The sequence below is a fragment of the Convolutriloba macropyga genome, chromosome 9, assembly GCF_964194025.1.
Source record: "Convolutriloba macropyga chromosome 9, txConMacr16.3, whole genome shotgun sequence".
Lineage (NCBI taxonomy): Eukaryota > Metazoa > Xenacoelomorpha > Acoela > Convolutidae > Convolutriloba > Convolutriloba macropyga.
This window is the reverse complement of record NC_134476.1, coordinates 63,604,722-63,619,276: the sequence shown is the minus strand read 5'-3', so window position 1 is coordinate 63,619,276 and position 14,555 is coordinate 63,604,722. Positions and strand designations below refer to the sequence as shown.

Below are 14,555 nucleotides of genomic sequence, written 5' to 3'. Positions count from 1 at the left end.
TTAGCTTAATTGTTGTGATAAACTTATTAAATAGGTAAGTATCAACTCTATTTGATAAGTTTTATTTGAATGCACTCTGCGTTAGCGGAGTGCAGCCTAAAGAATGGAACTCAGCGATTTGCACTAACTTAAAAGTTAGTTTAAAAAAGGGAAATTTTACAATTAGTATTGATGTTTCCGAGACAGTTCCCAATACCAAATATACAGTAAACGCAACCAGGGGAACTATTTGGAGCAATGGTTATTGCTGAAATTGTCAGTTACAAAAAGTATCCGCGCTCGATGAGGCTTAACTTTTTCGATCACCGAACCAAGTTTTGGCCACCAAATCGTCAATTTTAGTCCGAAATGGCTCATTTTATGTGGGCATGCTCCACTTGAGCCATAGTTGGGGATAAAATAAAAAAATCTGGCACAGCGAACCATTTTGGACAAGTTTTCACCAATTTCCAAAAAAGTATCCGCGCTCGATGAGGCTTAACTTTTTCGATCACCGAACTTTGTTTTGGCCACCAAATCGTCAATTTTAGTCCGAAATGGCTCATTTTATGTGGGCATGCTTCACTTGAGCCATAGTTGGGGATAAAATAAAAAAATCTGGCACAGCGAACCATTTTGGACAAGTTTTCACCAATTTCCAAAAAAGTATCCGCGCTCGATGAGGCTTAACTTTTTCGACCACCGAGGCTTTTTGAGGCTCTAAAATGCGTAAATATCGAATAAAAGTATTCTATGAGGTTTGAATACTCAAAAGAAAAAGCCTACAACACCTGGTGTTCCCAAGCGGTCACCCATCCAAGTACTAACCAGGCCCAATGTTGCTTAACTTCGGTGATCGGACGAGAACCGGTGCATTCAACATGGTATGGTCGTAGGCATTTGCGTAAGTGGGAGCGAATTTATATACAACAGTATTGTATTGTAGTCTTATATTCATATACAGGATCACTTTAACTCGCCGCCTTGCGGTTTGCAAAATAGTCACTTAATACATGCAATTTTAGCCACGTTTGTGTTATAATTTATGCAATTCGTAGCCATACAGTGTATTATGACCAACGCACAAACTTTTTGCTTCCAACCTTCCACAATACAGTGGAACGGCCCCAAAACAAGGGAGAGATGAATTGGGTCCGAGGAACCTGTTCAACCGGACATTGAACCGGAGGCATGACTTCAGTGGGTTTAGGCCGGTACTTGGGAAAATCATAGCTCAATTGCTTTTAGCCTAATTGTTGTGATAAACTTATTAAATAGGTAAGTATCAACTCTATTTGATAAGTTTTATTTGAATGCACTCTGCGTTAGCGGAGTGCAGCCTAAAGAATGGAACTCAGCGATTTGCACTAACTTAAAAGTTATTTTATTAAAGGGAAATTTTACAATTAGTATTGATGTTTCCGTGACAGTTCCTAATACCAAATATACAGTAAACGCAAGCAGGGGAACTATTAGAATGGCCTTTACAAGTATATGGGGTGTGTTTGGAGCAATGGTTATTGCTGAAATTGTCATTTACAAAAAGTATCCGCGCTCGATGAGGCTTAACTTTTTCGATCAACGAACTTAGTTTTGGCCACCAAATCGTCAATTTTAGTTCGAAATGGCTCATTTTATGTGGGCATGCTTCACTTGAGCCATAGTTGGGGATAAAATAAAAAAATCTGGCACAGCGAACCATTTTGGACAAGTTTTCACCAATTTCCAAAAAAGTATCCGCGCTCGATGAGGCTTAACTTTTTCGATCACCGAGGCTTTTTGAGGCTCTTAAATGCGTAAATATCAAATAAAAGTATTCTATGAGGTTTGAATACTCAAAAGAAAAAGCCTACAACACCTGGTGTTCCCAAGCGGTCACCCATCCAAGTACTAACCAGGCCCAATGTTGCTTAACTTCGGTGATCGGACGAGAACCGGTGCATTCAACATGGTATGGTCGTAGGCATTTGCGTAAGTGGGAGCGAAATTATATACAACAGTATTGTATTGTAGTCTTATATTCATATACAATATCACTTTAACTCGCCGCCTTGCGGTTTGCAAAATAGTCACTTAATACATGCAATTTTAGCCACGTTTGTGTTATAATTTATGCAATTCGTAGCCATACAGTGTATTATGACCAACGCACAAACTTTTTGCTTCCAACCTTCCACAATACAGTGGAACGGCCCCAAAACAAGGGAGAGATGAATTGGGTCCGAGGAACCTGTTCAACCGGACATTGAACCGGAGGCATGACTTCAGTGGGTTTAGGCCGGTACTTGGGAAAATCATAGCTCAATTGCTTTTAGCTTAATTGTTGTGATAAACTTATTAAATAGGTAAGTATCAACTCTATTTGATAAGTTTTATTTGAATGCACTCTGCGTTAGCGGAGTGCAGCCTAAAGAATGGAACTCAGCGATTTGCACTAACTTAAAAGTTAGTTTAAAAAAGGGAAATTTTACAATTAGTATTGATGTTTCCGAGACAGTTCCCAATACCAAATATACAGTAAACGCAACCAGGGGAACTATTAGAATGGCCTTTACAAGTATATGGGGTGTGTTTGGAGCAATGGTTATTGCTGAAATTGTCAGTTACAAAAAGTATCCGCGCTCGATGAGGCTTAACTTTTTCGATCACCGAACCTAGTTTTGGCCACCAAATCGTCAATTTTAGTCCGAAATGGCTCATTTTATGTGGGCATGCTCCACTTGAGCCATAGTTGGGGATAAAATAAAAAAATCTGGCACAGCGAACCATTTTGGACAAGTTTTCACCAATTTCAAGAAAAGTATCCGCGCTCGATGAGGCTTAACTTTTTCGATCACCGAACTTTGTTTTGGCCACCAAATCGTCAATTTTAGTCCGAATTGGCTCATTTTTTGTGGGCATGCTCCACTTGAGCCATAGTTGGGGATAAAATAAAAAAAATCTGGCACAGCGAACCATTTTGGACAAGTTTTTATCAATTTCCAAAAAAGTATCCGCGCTCGATGAGGCTTAACTTTTTCGATCACCGAGGCTTTTTGAGGCTCTAAAATGTGTAAATATCGAATAAAAGTATTCTATGAGGTTTGAATACTCAAAAGAAAAAGCCTACAACACCTGGTGTTCCCAAGCGGTCACCCATCCAAGTACTAACCAGGCCCAATGTTGCTTAACTTCGGTGATCGGACGAGAACCGGTGCATTCAACATGGTATGGTCGTAGGCATTTGCGTAAGTGGGAGCGAATTTATATACAACAGTATTGTATTGTAGTCTTATATTCATATACAGGATCACTTTAACTCGCCGCCTTGCGGTTTGCAAAATAGTCACTTAATACATGCAATTTTAGCCACGTTTGTGTTATAATTTATGCAATTCGTAGCCATACAGTGTATTATGACCAACGAACAAACTTTTTGCTTCCAATCTTCCACAATACAGTGGAACGGCCCCAAAACAAGGGAGAGATGAATTGGGTCCGAGGAACCTGTTCAACCGGACATTGAACCGGAGGCATGACTTCAGTGGGTTTAGGCCGGTACTTGGGAAAATCATAGCTCAATTGCTTTTAGCCTAATTGTTGTGATAAACTTATTAAATAGGTAAGTATCAACTCTATTTGATAAGTTTTATTTGAATGCACTCTGCGTTAGCGGAGTGCAGCCTAAAGAATGGAACTCAGCGATTTGCACTAACTTAAAAGTTAGTTTAATAAAGGGAAATTTTACAATTAGTATTGATGTTTCCGAGACAGTTCCCAATACCAAATATACAGTAAACGCAAGCAGGGGAACTATTAGAATGGCCTTTACATTATATGGGGTGTGTTTGGAGCAATGGTTATTGCTGAAATTGTCAGTTACAAAAAGTATCCGCGCTCGATGAGGCTTAACTTTTTCGATCACCGAACTTAGTTTTGGCCACCAAATCGTCAATTTTAGTCCGAAATGGCTCATTTTGTGTGGGCATGCTCCACTTGAGCCATAGTTGGGGATAAAATAAAAAAATCTGGCACAGCAACCATTTTGGACAAGTTTTCACCAATTTCCAAAAAAGTATACGCGCTCGATGAGGCTTAACTTTTTCGATCACCGAACTTTGTTTTGGCCACCAAATCGTCAATTTTAGTCCGAATTGGCTCATTTTTGTGGGCATGCTCCACTTGAGCCATAGTTGGTGATAAAATAAAAAACATCTGGCACAGCGAACCATTTTGGACAAGTTTTTGTCAATTTCCAAAAAAGTATCCGCGCTCGATGAGGCTTAACTTTTTCGATCACCGAGGCTTTTTGAGGCTCTAAAATGCGTAAATATCGAATAAAAGTATTCTATGGGGTTTGAATACTCAAAAGAAAAAGCCTACAACACCTGGTGTTCCCAAGCGGTCACCCATCCAAGTACTAACCAGGCCCAATTTTGCTTAACTTCGGTGATCGGACGAGAACCGGTGCATTCAACATGGTATGGTCGTAGGCATTTGCGTAAGTGGGAGCGAATTTATATACAACATTATTGTATTGTAGTCTTATATTCATATACAGGATCACTTTAACTCGCCGCCTTGCGGTTTGCAAAATAGTCACTTAATACATGCAATTTTAGCCACGTTTGTGTTATAATTTATGCAATTCGTAGCCATACAGTGTATTATGACCAACGAACAAACTTTTTGCTTCCAATCTTCCACAATACAGTGGAACGGCCCCAAAACAAGGGAGAGATGAATTGGGTCCGAGGAACCTGTTCAACCGGACATTGAACCGGAGGCATGACTTCAGTGGGTTTAGGCCGGTACTTGGGAAAATCATAGCTCAATTTCTTTTAGCCTAATTGTTGTGATAAGCTTATTAAATAGGTAAGTATCAACTCTATTTGATAAGTTTTATTTGAATGCACTCTGCGTTAGCGGAGTGCAGCCTAAAGAATGGAACTCAGCGATTTCCACTAACTTAAAAGTTAGTTTAATGAAGGGAAATTTTACAATTAGTATTGATGTTTCCGAGACAGTTCCAAATACCAAATATACAGTAAACGCAAGCAGGGGAACTATTAGAATGGCCTTTACAAGTATATGGGGTGTGTTTGGAGCAATGGTTATTGCTGAAATTGTCATTTACAAAAAGTATCCGCGCTCGATGAGGCTTAACTTTTTCGATCACCGAACTTAGTTTTGGCCACCAAATCGTCAATTTTAGTCCGAAATGGCTCATTTTGTGTGGGCATGCTCCACTTGAGCCATAGTTGGGGATAAAATAAGAAAATCTGGCACAGCAACCATTTTGGACAAGTTTTCACCAATTTCCAAAAAAGTATCCGCGCTCGATGAGGCTTAACTTTTTCGATCACCGAACTTTGTTTTGGCCACCAAATCGTCAATTTTAGTCCGAATTGGCTCATTTTTTGTGGGCATGCTCCACTTGAGCCATAGTTGGGGATAAAATAAAAAACATCTGGCACAGCGAACCATTTTGGACAAGTTTTTGTCAATTTCCAAAAAAGTATCCGCGCTCGATGAGGCTTAACTTTTTCGATCACCGAGGCTTTTTGAGGCTCTAAAATGCGTAAATATCGAATAAAAGTATTCTATGGGGTTTGAATACTCAAAAGAAAAAGCCTACAACACCTGGTGTTCCCAAGCGGTCACCCATCCAAGTACTAACCAGGCCCAATTTTGCTTAACTTCGGTGATCGGACGAGAACCGGTGCATTCAACATGGTATGGTCGTAGGCATTTGCGTAAGTGGGAGCGAATTTATATACAACATTATTGTATTGTAGTCTTATATTCATATACAGGATCACTTTAACTCGCCGCCTTGCGGTTTGCAAAATAGTCACTTAATACATGCAATTTTAGCCACGTTTGTGTTATAATTTATGCAATTCGTAGCCATACAGTGTATTATGACCAACGCACAAACTTTTTGCTTCCAATCTTCCACAATACAGTGGAACGGCCCCAAAACAAGGGAGAGATGAATTGGGTCCGAGGAACCTGTTCAACCGGACATTGAACCGGAGGCATGACTTCAGTGGGTTTAGGCCGGTACTTGGGAAAATCATAGCTCAATTGCTTTTAGCCTAATTGTTGTGATAAACTAATTAAATAGGTAAGTATCAACTCTATTTGATAAGTTTTATTTGAATGCACTCTGCGTTAGCGGAGTGCAGCCTAAAGAATGGAACTGAGAGATTTGCACTAACTTAAAAGTTAGTTTAATAAAGGGAAATTTTACAATTAGTATTGATGTTTCCGAGACAGTTCCAAATACCAAATATACAGTAAACGCAAGCAGGGGAACTATTAGAATGGCCTTTACAAGTATATGGGGTGTGTTTGGAGCAATGGTTATTGCTGAAATTGTCATTTACAAAAAGTATCCGCGCTCGATGAGGCTTAACTTTTTCGATCACCGAACTTAGTTTTGGCCACCAAATCGTCAATTTTGGTCCGAAATGGCTCATTTTTTGTGGGCATGCTTCACTTGAGCCATACTTGGGGATAAAATAAAAAAATCTGGCACAGCGAACCATTTTGGACAAGTTTTCACCAATTTCCAAAAAAGTATCCGCGCTCGATGAGGCTTAATTTTTTCGATCACCGAGGCTTTTTGAGGCTCTAAAATGCGTAAATATCAAATAAAAGTATTCTATGAGGTTTGAATACTCAAAAGAAAAAGCCTACAACACCTGGTGTTCCCAAGCGGTCACCCATCCAAGTACTAACCAGGCCCAATGTTGCTTAACTTCGGTGATCGGACGAGAACCGGTGCATTCAACATGGTATGGTCGTAGGCATTTGCGTAAGTGGGGGCGAATTTATATACAACAGTATTGTATTGTAGTCTTATATTCATATACAGGATCACTTTAACTCGCCGCCTTGCGGTTTGCAAAATAGTCACTTAATACATGCAATTTTAGCCACGTTTGTGTTATAATTTATGCAATTCGTAGCCATACAGTGTATTATGACCAACGCACAAACTTTTTGCTTCCAACCTTCCACAATACAGTGGAACGGCCCCAAAACAAGGGAGAGATGAATTGGGTCCGAGGAACCTGTTCAACCGGACATTGAACCGGAGGCATGACTTCAGTGGGTTTAGGCCGGTACTTGGGAAAATCATAGCTCAATTGCTTTTAGGCTAATTGTTGTGATAAACTTATTAAATAGGTAAGTATCAACTCTAATTGATAAGTTTTATTTGAATGCACTCTGCGTTAGCGGAGTGCAGCCTAAAGAATGGAACTGAGCGATTTGCACTAACTTAAAAGTTAGTTTAATAAAGGGAAATTTTACAATTAGTATTGATGTTTCCGAGACAGTTCCAAATACCAAATATACAGTAAACGCAAGCAGGGGAACTATTAGAATGGCCTTTACAAGTATATGGGGTGTGTTTGGAGCAATGGTTATTGCTGAAATTGTCATTTACAAAAAGTATCCGCGCTCGATGAGGCTTAACTTTTTCGATCACCGAACTTAGTTTTGGCCACCAAATCGTCAATTTTAGTCCGAAATGGATCATTTTATGTGGGCATGCTTCACTTGAGCCATAGTTGGGGATAAAATAAAAAAATCTGGCACAGCGAACCATTTTGGACAAGTTTTCACCAATTTCCAAAAAAGTATCCGCGCTCGATGAGGCTTAATTTTTTCGATCACCGAGGCTTTTTGAGGCTCTAAAATGCGTAAATATCGAATAAAAGTATTCTATGAGGTTTGAATACTCAAAAGAAAAAGCCTACAACACCTGGTGTTCCCAAGCGGTCACCCATCCAAGTACTAACCAGGCCCAATGTTGCTTAACTTCGGTGATCGGACGAGAACCGGTGCATTCAACATGGTATGGTCGTAGGCATTTGCGTAAGTGGGGGCGAATTTATATACAACAGTATTGTATTGTAGTCTTATATTCATATACAGGATCACTTTAACTCGCCGCCTTGCGGTTTGCAAAATAGTCACTTAATACATGCAATTTTAGCCACGTTTGTGTTATAATTTATGCAATTCGTAGCCATACAGTGTATTATGACCAACGCACAAACTTTTTGCTTCCAACCTTCCACAATACAGTGGAACGGCCCCAAAACAAGGGAGAGATGAATTGGGTCCGAGGAACCTGTTCAACCGGACATTGAACCGGAGGCATGACTTCAGTGGGTTTAGGCCGGTACTTGGGAAAATCATAGCTCAATTGCTTTTAGCCTAATTGTTGTGATAAACTTATTAAATAGGTAAGTATCAACTCTAATTGATAAGTTTTATTTGAATGCACTCTGCGTTAGCGGAGTGCAGCCTAAAGAATGGAACTGAGCGATTTGCACTAACTTAAAAGTTAGTTTAATAAAGGGAAATTTTACAATTAGTATTGATGTTTCCGAGACAGTTCCAAATACCAAATATACAGTAAACGCAAGCAGAGGAGCTATTAGAATGGCCTTTACAAGTATATGGGGTGTGTTTGGAGCAATGGTTATTGCTGAAATTGTCATTTACAAAAAGTATCCGCGCTCGATGAGGCTTAACTTTTTCGATCACCGAACTTAGTTTTGGCCACCAAATCGTCAATTTTAGTCCGAAATGGCTCATTTTATGTGGGCATGCTTCACTTGAGCCATAGTTGGGGATAAAATAAAAAAATCTGGCACAGCGAACCATTTTGGACAAGTTTTCACCAATTTCCAAAAAAGTATCCGCGCTCGATGAGGCTTAATTTTTTCGATCACCGAGGCTTTTTGAGGCTCTAAAATGCGTAAATATCGAATAAAAGTATTCTATGAGGTTTGAATACTCAAAAGAAAAAGCCTACAACACCTGGTGTTCCCAAGCGGTCACCCATCCAAGTACTAACCAGGCCCAATGTTGCTTAACTTCGGTGATCGGACGAGAACCGGTGCATTCAACATGGTATGGTCGTAGGCATTTGCGTAAGTGGGGGCGAATTTATATACAACAGTATTGTATTGTAGTCTTATATTCATATACAGGATCACTTTAACTCGCCGCCTTGCGGTTTGCAAAATAGTCACTTAATACATGCAATTTTAGCCACGTTTGTGTTATAATTTATGCAATTCGTAGCCATACAGTGTATTATGACCAACGCACAAACTTTTTGCTTCCAACCCTCCACAATACAGTGGAACGGCCCCAAAACAAGGGAGAGATGAATTGGGTCCGAGGAACCTGTTCAACCGGACATTGAACCGGAGGCATGACTTCAGTGGGTTTAGGCCGGTACTTGGGAAAATCATAGCTCAATTGCTTTTAGCCTAATTGTTGTGATAAACTTATTAAATAGGTAAGTATCAGCTCTATTTGATAAGTTTTATTTGAATGCACTCTGCGTTAGCGGAGTGCAGCCTAAAGAATGGAACTCAGCGATTTGCACTAACGTAAAAGTTAGTTTAATAAAGGGAAATTTTACAATTAGTATTGATGTTTCCGAGACAGTTCCAAATACCAAATATACAGTAAACGCAAGCAGGGGGACTATTAGAATGGCCTTTACAAGTATATGGGGTGTGTTTGGAGCAATGGTTATTGCTGAAATTGTCATTTACAAAAAGTATCCGCGCTCGATGAGGCTTAACTTTTTCGATCACCGAACATAGTTTTGGCCACCAAATCGTCAATTTTAGTCCGAAATGGCTCATTTTTTGTGGGCATGCTCCACTTGAGCCATAGTTGGGGATAAAATAAAAAAATCTGGCACAGCGATCCATTTTGGACAAGTTTTCACCAATTTCCAAAAAAGTATCCGCGCTCGATGAGGCTTAACTTTTTCGATCACCGAACTTTGTTTTGGCCACCAAATCGTCAATTTTAGTCCGAATTGGCTCATTTTTTGTGGGCATGCTCCACTTGAGCCATAGTTGGGGATAAAATAAAAAAAATCTGGCACAGCGAACCATTTTGGACAAGTTTTTACCAATTTCCAAAAAAGTATCCGCGCTCGATGAGGCTTAACTTTTTCGATCACCGAGGCTTTTTGAGGCTCTAAAATGCGTAAATATCGAACAAAAGTATTCTATGAGGTTTGAATACTCAAAAGAAAAAGCCTACAACACCTGGTGTTCCCAAGCGGTCACCCATCCAAGTACTAACCAGGCCCAATGTTGCTTAACTTCGGTGATCGGACGAGAACCGGTGCATTCAACATGGTATGGTCGTAGGCATTTGCGTAAGTGGGAGCGAATTTATATACAACAGTATTGTATTGTAGTCTTATATTCATATACAGGATCACTTTAACTCGCCGCCTTGCGGTTTGCAAAATAGTCACTTAATACATGCAATTTTAGCCACGTTTGTGTTATAATTTATGCAATTCGTAGCCATACAGTGTATTATGACCAACGCACAAACTTTTTGCTTCCAACCTTCCACAATACAGTGGAACGGCCCCAAAACAAGGGAGAGATGAATTGGGTCCGAGGAACCTGTTCAACCGGACATTGAACCGGAGGCATGACTTCAGTGGGTTTAGGCCGGTACTTGGGAAAATCATAGCTCAATTGCTTTTAGCCTAATTGTTGTGATAAACTTATTAAATAGGTAAGTATCAACTCTAATTGATAAGTTTTATTTGAACGCACTCTGCGTTAGCGGAGTGCAGCCTAAAGAATGGAACTGAGCGATTTGCACTAACTTAAAAGTTAGTTTAATAAAGGGAAATTTTACAATTAGTATTGATGTTTCCGAGACAGTTCCAAATACCAAATATACAGTAAACGCAAGCAGGGGAACTATTAGAATGGCCTTTACAAGTATATGGGGTGTGTTTAGAGCAATGGTTATTGCTGAAATTGTCATTTACAAAAAGTATCCGCGCTCGATGAAGCTTAACTCTTTCGATCATCGAACTTAGTTTTGGCCACCAAATCGTCAATTTTAGTCCGAAATGGCTCATTTTATGTGGGCATGCTCCACTTGAGCCATAGTTGGGGATAAAATAAAAAAATCTGGCACAGCGAACCATTTTGGACAAGTTTTCACCAATTTCCAAAAAAGTATCCGCGCTCGATGAGGCTTAACTTTTTCGATCACCGAACTTTGTTTTGGCCACCAAATCGTCAATTTTAGTCCGAATTGGCTCATTTTTTGTGGGCATGCTCCACTTGAGCCATTGTTGGGGATAAAATAAAAAAAAAACTGGCACAGCGAACCATTTTGGACAAGTTTTTACCAATTTCCAAAAAAGTATCCGCGCTCGATGAGGCTTAACTTTTTCGATCACCGAGGCTTTTTGAGGCTCTAAAATGCGTAAATATCGAATAAAAGTATTCTATGAGGTTTGAATACTCAAAAGAAAAAGCCTACAACACCTGGTGTTCCCAAGCGGTCACCCATCCAAGTACTAACCAGGCCCAATGTTGCTTAACTTCGGTGATCGGACGAGAACCGGTGCATTCAACATGGTATGGTCGTAGGCATTTGCGTAAGTGGGAGCGAATTTATATACAACAGTATTGTATTGTAGTCTTATATTCATATACAGGATCACTTTAACTCGCCGCCTTGCGGTTTGCAAAATAGTCACCTAATACATGCAATTTTAGCCACGTTTGTGTTATAATTTATGCAATTCGTAGCCATACAGTGTATTATGACCAACGCACAAACTTTTTGCTTCCAACCTTCCACAATACAGTGGAACGGCCCCAAAACAAGGGAGAGATGAATTGGGTCCGAGGAACCTGTTCAACCGGACATTGAACCGGAGGCATGACTTCAGTGGGTTTAGGCCGGTACTTGGGAAAATCATAGCTCAATTGCTTTTAGCCTAATTGTTGTGATAAACTTATTAAATAGGTAAGTATCAACTCTATTTGATAAGTTTTATTTGAATGCGCTCTGCGTTAGCGGAGTGCAGCCTAAAGAACGGAACTGAGCGATTTGCACTAAAAAAAAGTTAGTTTAATAAAGGGAAATTTTACAATTAGTATTGATGTTTCCGAGACAGTTCCAAATACCAAATATACGGTAAACGCAAGCAGGGGAACTATTAGAATGGCCTTTACAAGTATATGGGGTGTGTTTGGAGCAATGGTTATTGCCCGAAATTGTCATTTACAAAAAGTATCCGCGCTCGATGAAGCTTAACTTTTTCGATCACCGAACTTAGTTTTGGCCACCAAATCGTCAATTTTAGTCCGAAATGGCTCATTTTATGTGGGCATGCTCCACTTGAGCCATAGTTGGGGATAAAATAAAAAAATCTGGCACAGCGAACCATTTTGGACAAGTTTTCACCAATTTCCAAAAAAGTATCCGCGCTCGATGAGGCTTAACTTTTTCGATCACCGAACTTTGTTTTGGCCACCAAATCGTCAATTTTAGTCCGAATTGGCTCATTTTTTGTGGGCATGCTCCACTTGAGCCATTGTTGGGGATAAAATAAAAAAAAACTGGCACAGCGAACCATTTTGGACAAGTTTTTACCAATTTCCAAAAAAGTATCCGCGCTCGATGAGGCTTAACTTTTTCGATCACCGAGGCTTTTTGAGGCTCTAAAATGCGTAAATATCGAATAAAAGTATTCTATGAGGTTTGAATACTCAAAAGAAAAAGCCTACAACACCTGGTGTTCCCAAGCGGTCACCCATCCAAGTACTAACCAGGCCCAATGTTGCTTAACTTCGGTGATCGGACGAGAACCGGTGCATTCAACATGGTATGGTCGTAGGCATTTGCGTAAGTGGGAGCGAATTTATATACAACAGTATTGTATTGTAGTCTTATATTCATATACAGGATCACTTTAACTCGCCGCCTTGCGGTTTGCAAAATAGTCACCTAATACATGCAATTTTAGCCACGTTTGTGTTATAATTTATGCAATTCGTAGCCATACAGTGTATTATGACCAACGCACAAACTTTTTGCTTCCAACCTTCCACAATACAGTGGAACGGCCCCAAAACAAGGGAGAGATGAATTGGGTCCGAGGAACCTGTTCAACCGGACATTGAACCGGAGGCATGACTTCAGTGGGTTTAGGCCGGTACTTGGGAAAATCATAGCTCAATTGCTATTAGCCTAATTGTTGTGATAAACTTATTAAATAGGTAAGTATCAACTCTATTTGATAAGTTTTATTTGAATGCACTCTGCGTTAGCGGAGTGCAGCCTAAAGAATGGAACTGAGCGATTTGCACTAACTTAAAAGTTAGTTTAATAAAGGGAAATTTTACAATTAGTATTGATGTTTCCGAGACAGTTCCAAATACCAAATATACGGTAAACGCAAGCAGGGGAACTATTAGAATGGCCTTTACAAGTATATGGGGTGTGTTTGGAGCAATGGTTATTGCTGAAATTGTCATTTACAAAAAGTATCCGCGCTCGATGAAGCTTAACTTTTTCGATCATCGAACTTAGTTTTGGCCACCAAATCGTCAATTTTAGTCCGAAATGGCTCATTTTATGTGGGCATGCTCCACTTGAGCCGTTATTGGGGATAAAATAAAAAAATCTGGCACAGCGAACCATTTTGGACAAGTTTTCACCAATTTCCAAAAAAGTATCCGCGCTCGATGAGGCTTAACTTTTTCGATCACCGAACTTTGTTTTGGCCACCAAATCGTCAATTTTAGTCCGAATTGGCTCATTTTTTGTGGGCATGCTCCACTTGAGCCATTGTTGGGGATAAAATAAAAAAAAAACTGGCACAGCGAACCATTTTGGACAAGTTTTTACCAATTTCCAAAAAAGTATCCGCGCTCGATGAGGCTTAACTTTTTCGATCACCGAGGCTTTTTGAGGCTCTAAAATGCGTAAATATCGAATAAAAGTATTCTTTGAGGTTTGAATACTCAAAAGAAAAAGCCTACAACACCTGGTGTTCCCAAGCGGTCACCCATCCAAGTACTAACCAGGCCCAATGTTGCTTAACTTCGGTGATCGGACGAGAACCGGTGCATTCAACATGGTATGGTCGTAGGCATTTGCGTAAGTGGGAGCGAATTTATATACAAAAGTATTGTATTGTAGTCTTATATTCATATACAGGATCACTTTAACTCGCCGCCTTGCGGTTTGCAAAATAGTCACTTAATACATGCAATTTTAGCCACGTTTGTGTTATAATTTATGCAATTCGTAGCCATACAGTGTATCATGACCAACGCACAAACTTTTTGCTTCCAACCTTCCACAATACAGTGGAACGGCCCCAAAACAAGGGAGAGATGAATTGGGTCCGAGGAACCTGTTCAACAGGACATTGAACCGGAGGCATGACTTCAGTGGGTTTAGGCCGGTACTTGGGAAAATTATAGCTCAATTGCTTTTAGCCTAATTGTTGTGATAAACTTATTAAATAGGTAAGTATCAACTCTATTTGATAAGTTTTATTTGAATGCACTCTGCGTTAGCGGAGTGCAGCCTAAAGAATGGAACTGAGCGATTTGCACTAACTTAAAAGTTAGTTTAATAAAGGGAAATTTTACAATTAGTATTGATGTTTCCGAGACAGTTCCAAATACCAAATATACAGTAAATGCAAGCAGGGGAACTATTAGAATGGCCTTTACAAGTATATGGGGTGTGTTTGGAGCAATGGT

The 14,555-nt window shown here is 39.8% G+C and overlaps 12 non-coding genes across 12 annotated transcripts; all 12 read right to left on the bottom strand.

Annotated features, from left to right (window-relative positions):
- Positions 1-758: 758 nt before the first annotated feature.
- LOC142346589 (5S ribosomal RNA) lies at positions 759-877 on the bottom strand. The gene has a single exon (XR_012759640.1). It is a non-coding gene; the product is annotated as a 5S ribosomal RNA (ribosomal RNA).
- A 948-nt stretch (positions 878-1,825) lies between these two features.
- Positions 1,826-1,944, bottom strand: LOC142346588 (5S ribosomal RNA). The gene has a single exon (XR_012759639.1). It is a non-coding gene; the product is annotated as a 5S ribosomal RNA (ribosomal RNA).
- A 1,137-nt stretch (positions 1,945-3,081) lies between these two features.
- Positions 3,082-3,200, bottom strand: LOC142346587 (5S ribosomal RNA). The gene has a single exon (XR_012759638.1). It is a non-coding gene; the product is annotated as a 5S ribosomal RNA (ribosomal RNA).
- Positions 3,201-4,334: 1,134 nt separating this feature from the next.
- LOC142347041 (5S ribosomal RNA) lies at positions 4,335-4,453 on the bottom strand. The gene has a single exon (XR_012760067.1). It is a non-coding gene; the product is annotated as a 5S ribosomal RNA (ribosomal RNA).
- A 1,136-nt stretch (positions 4,454-5,589) lies between these two features.
- LOC142347039 (5S ribosomal RNA) lies at positions 5,590-5,708 on the bottom strand. Its single transcript, XR_012760066.1, has one exon. It is a non-coding gene; the product is annotated as a 5S ribosomal RNA (ribosomal RNA).
- Positions 5,709-6,656: 948 nt separating this feature from the next.
- Positions 6,657-6,775, bottom strand: LOC142346586 (5S ribosomal RNA). The gene has a single exon (XR_012759637.1). It is a non-coding gene; the product is annotated as a 5S ribosomal RNA (ribosomal RNA).
- A 948-nt stretch (positions 6,776-7,723) lies between these two features.
- LOC142346584 (5S ribosomal RNA) lies at positions 7,724-7,842 on the bottom strand. The gene has a single exon (XR_012759635.1). It is a non-coding gene; the product is annotated as a 5S ribosomal RNA (ribosomal RNA).
- A 948-nt stretch (positions 7,843-8,790) lies between these two features.
- LOC142346582 (5S ribosomal RNA) lies at positions 8,791-8,909 on the bottom strand. Its single transcript, XR_012759634.1, has one exon. It is a non-coding gene; the product is annotated as a 5S ribosomal RNA (ribosomal RNA).
- Positions 8,910-10,046: 1,137 nt separating this feature from the next.
- On the bottom strand, positions 10,047-10,165 carry LOC142346581 (5S ribosomal RNA). The gene has a single exon (XR_012759633.1). It is a non-coding gene; the product is annotated as a 5S ribosomal RNA (ribosomal RNA).
- Positions 10,166-11,303: 1,138 nt separating this feature from the next.
- On the bottom strand, positions 11,304-11,422 carry LOC142346580 (5S ribosomal RNA). The gene has a single exon (XR_012759632.1). It is a non-coding gene; the product is annotated as a 5S ribosomal RNA (ribosomal RNA).
- Positions 11,423-12,559: 1,137 nt separating this feature from the next.
- Positions 12,560-12,678, bottom strand: LOC142346579 (5S ribosomal RNA). Its single transcript, XR_012759631.1, has one exon. It is a non-coding gene; the product is annotated as a 5S ribosomal RNA (ribosomal RNA).
- Positions 12,679-13,816: 1,138 nt separating this feature from the next.
- LOC142346578 (5S ribosomal RNA) lies at positions 13,817-13,935 on the bottom strand. The gene has a single exon (XR_012759630.1). It is a non-coding gene; the product is annotated as a 5S ribosomal RNA (ribosomal RNA).
- Between the last annotated feature and the right edge of the window lie 620 nt (positions 13,936-14,555).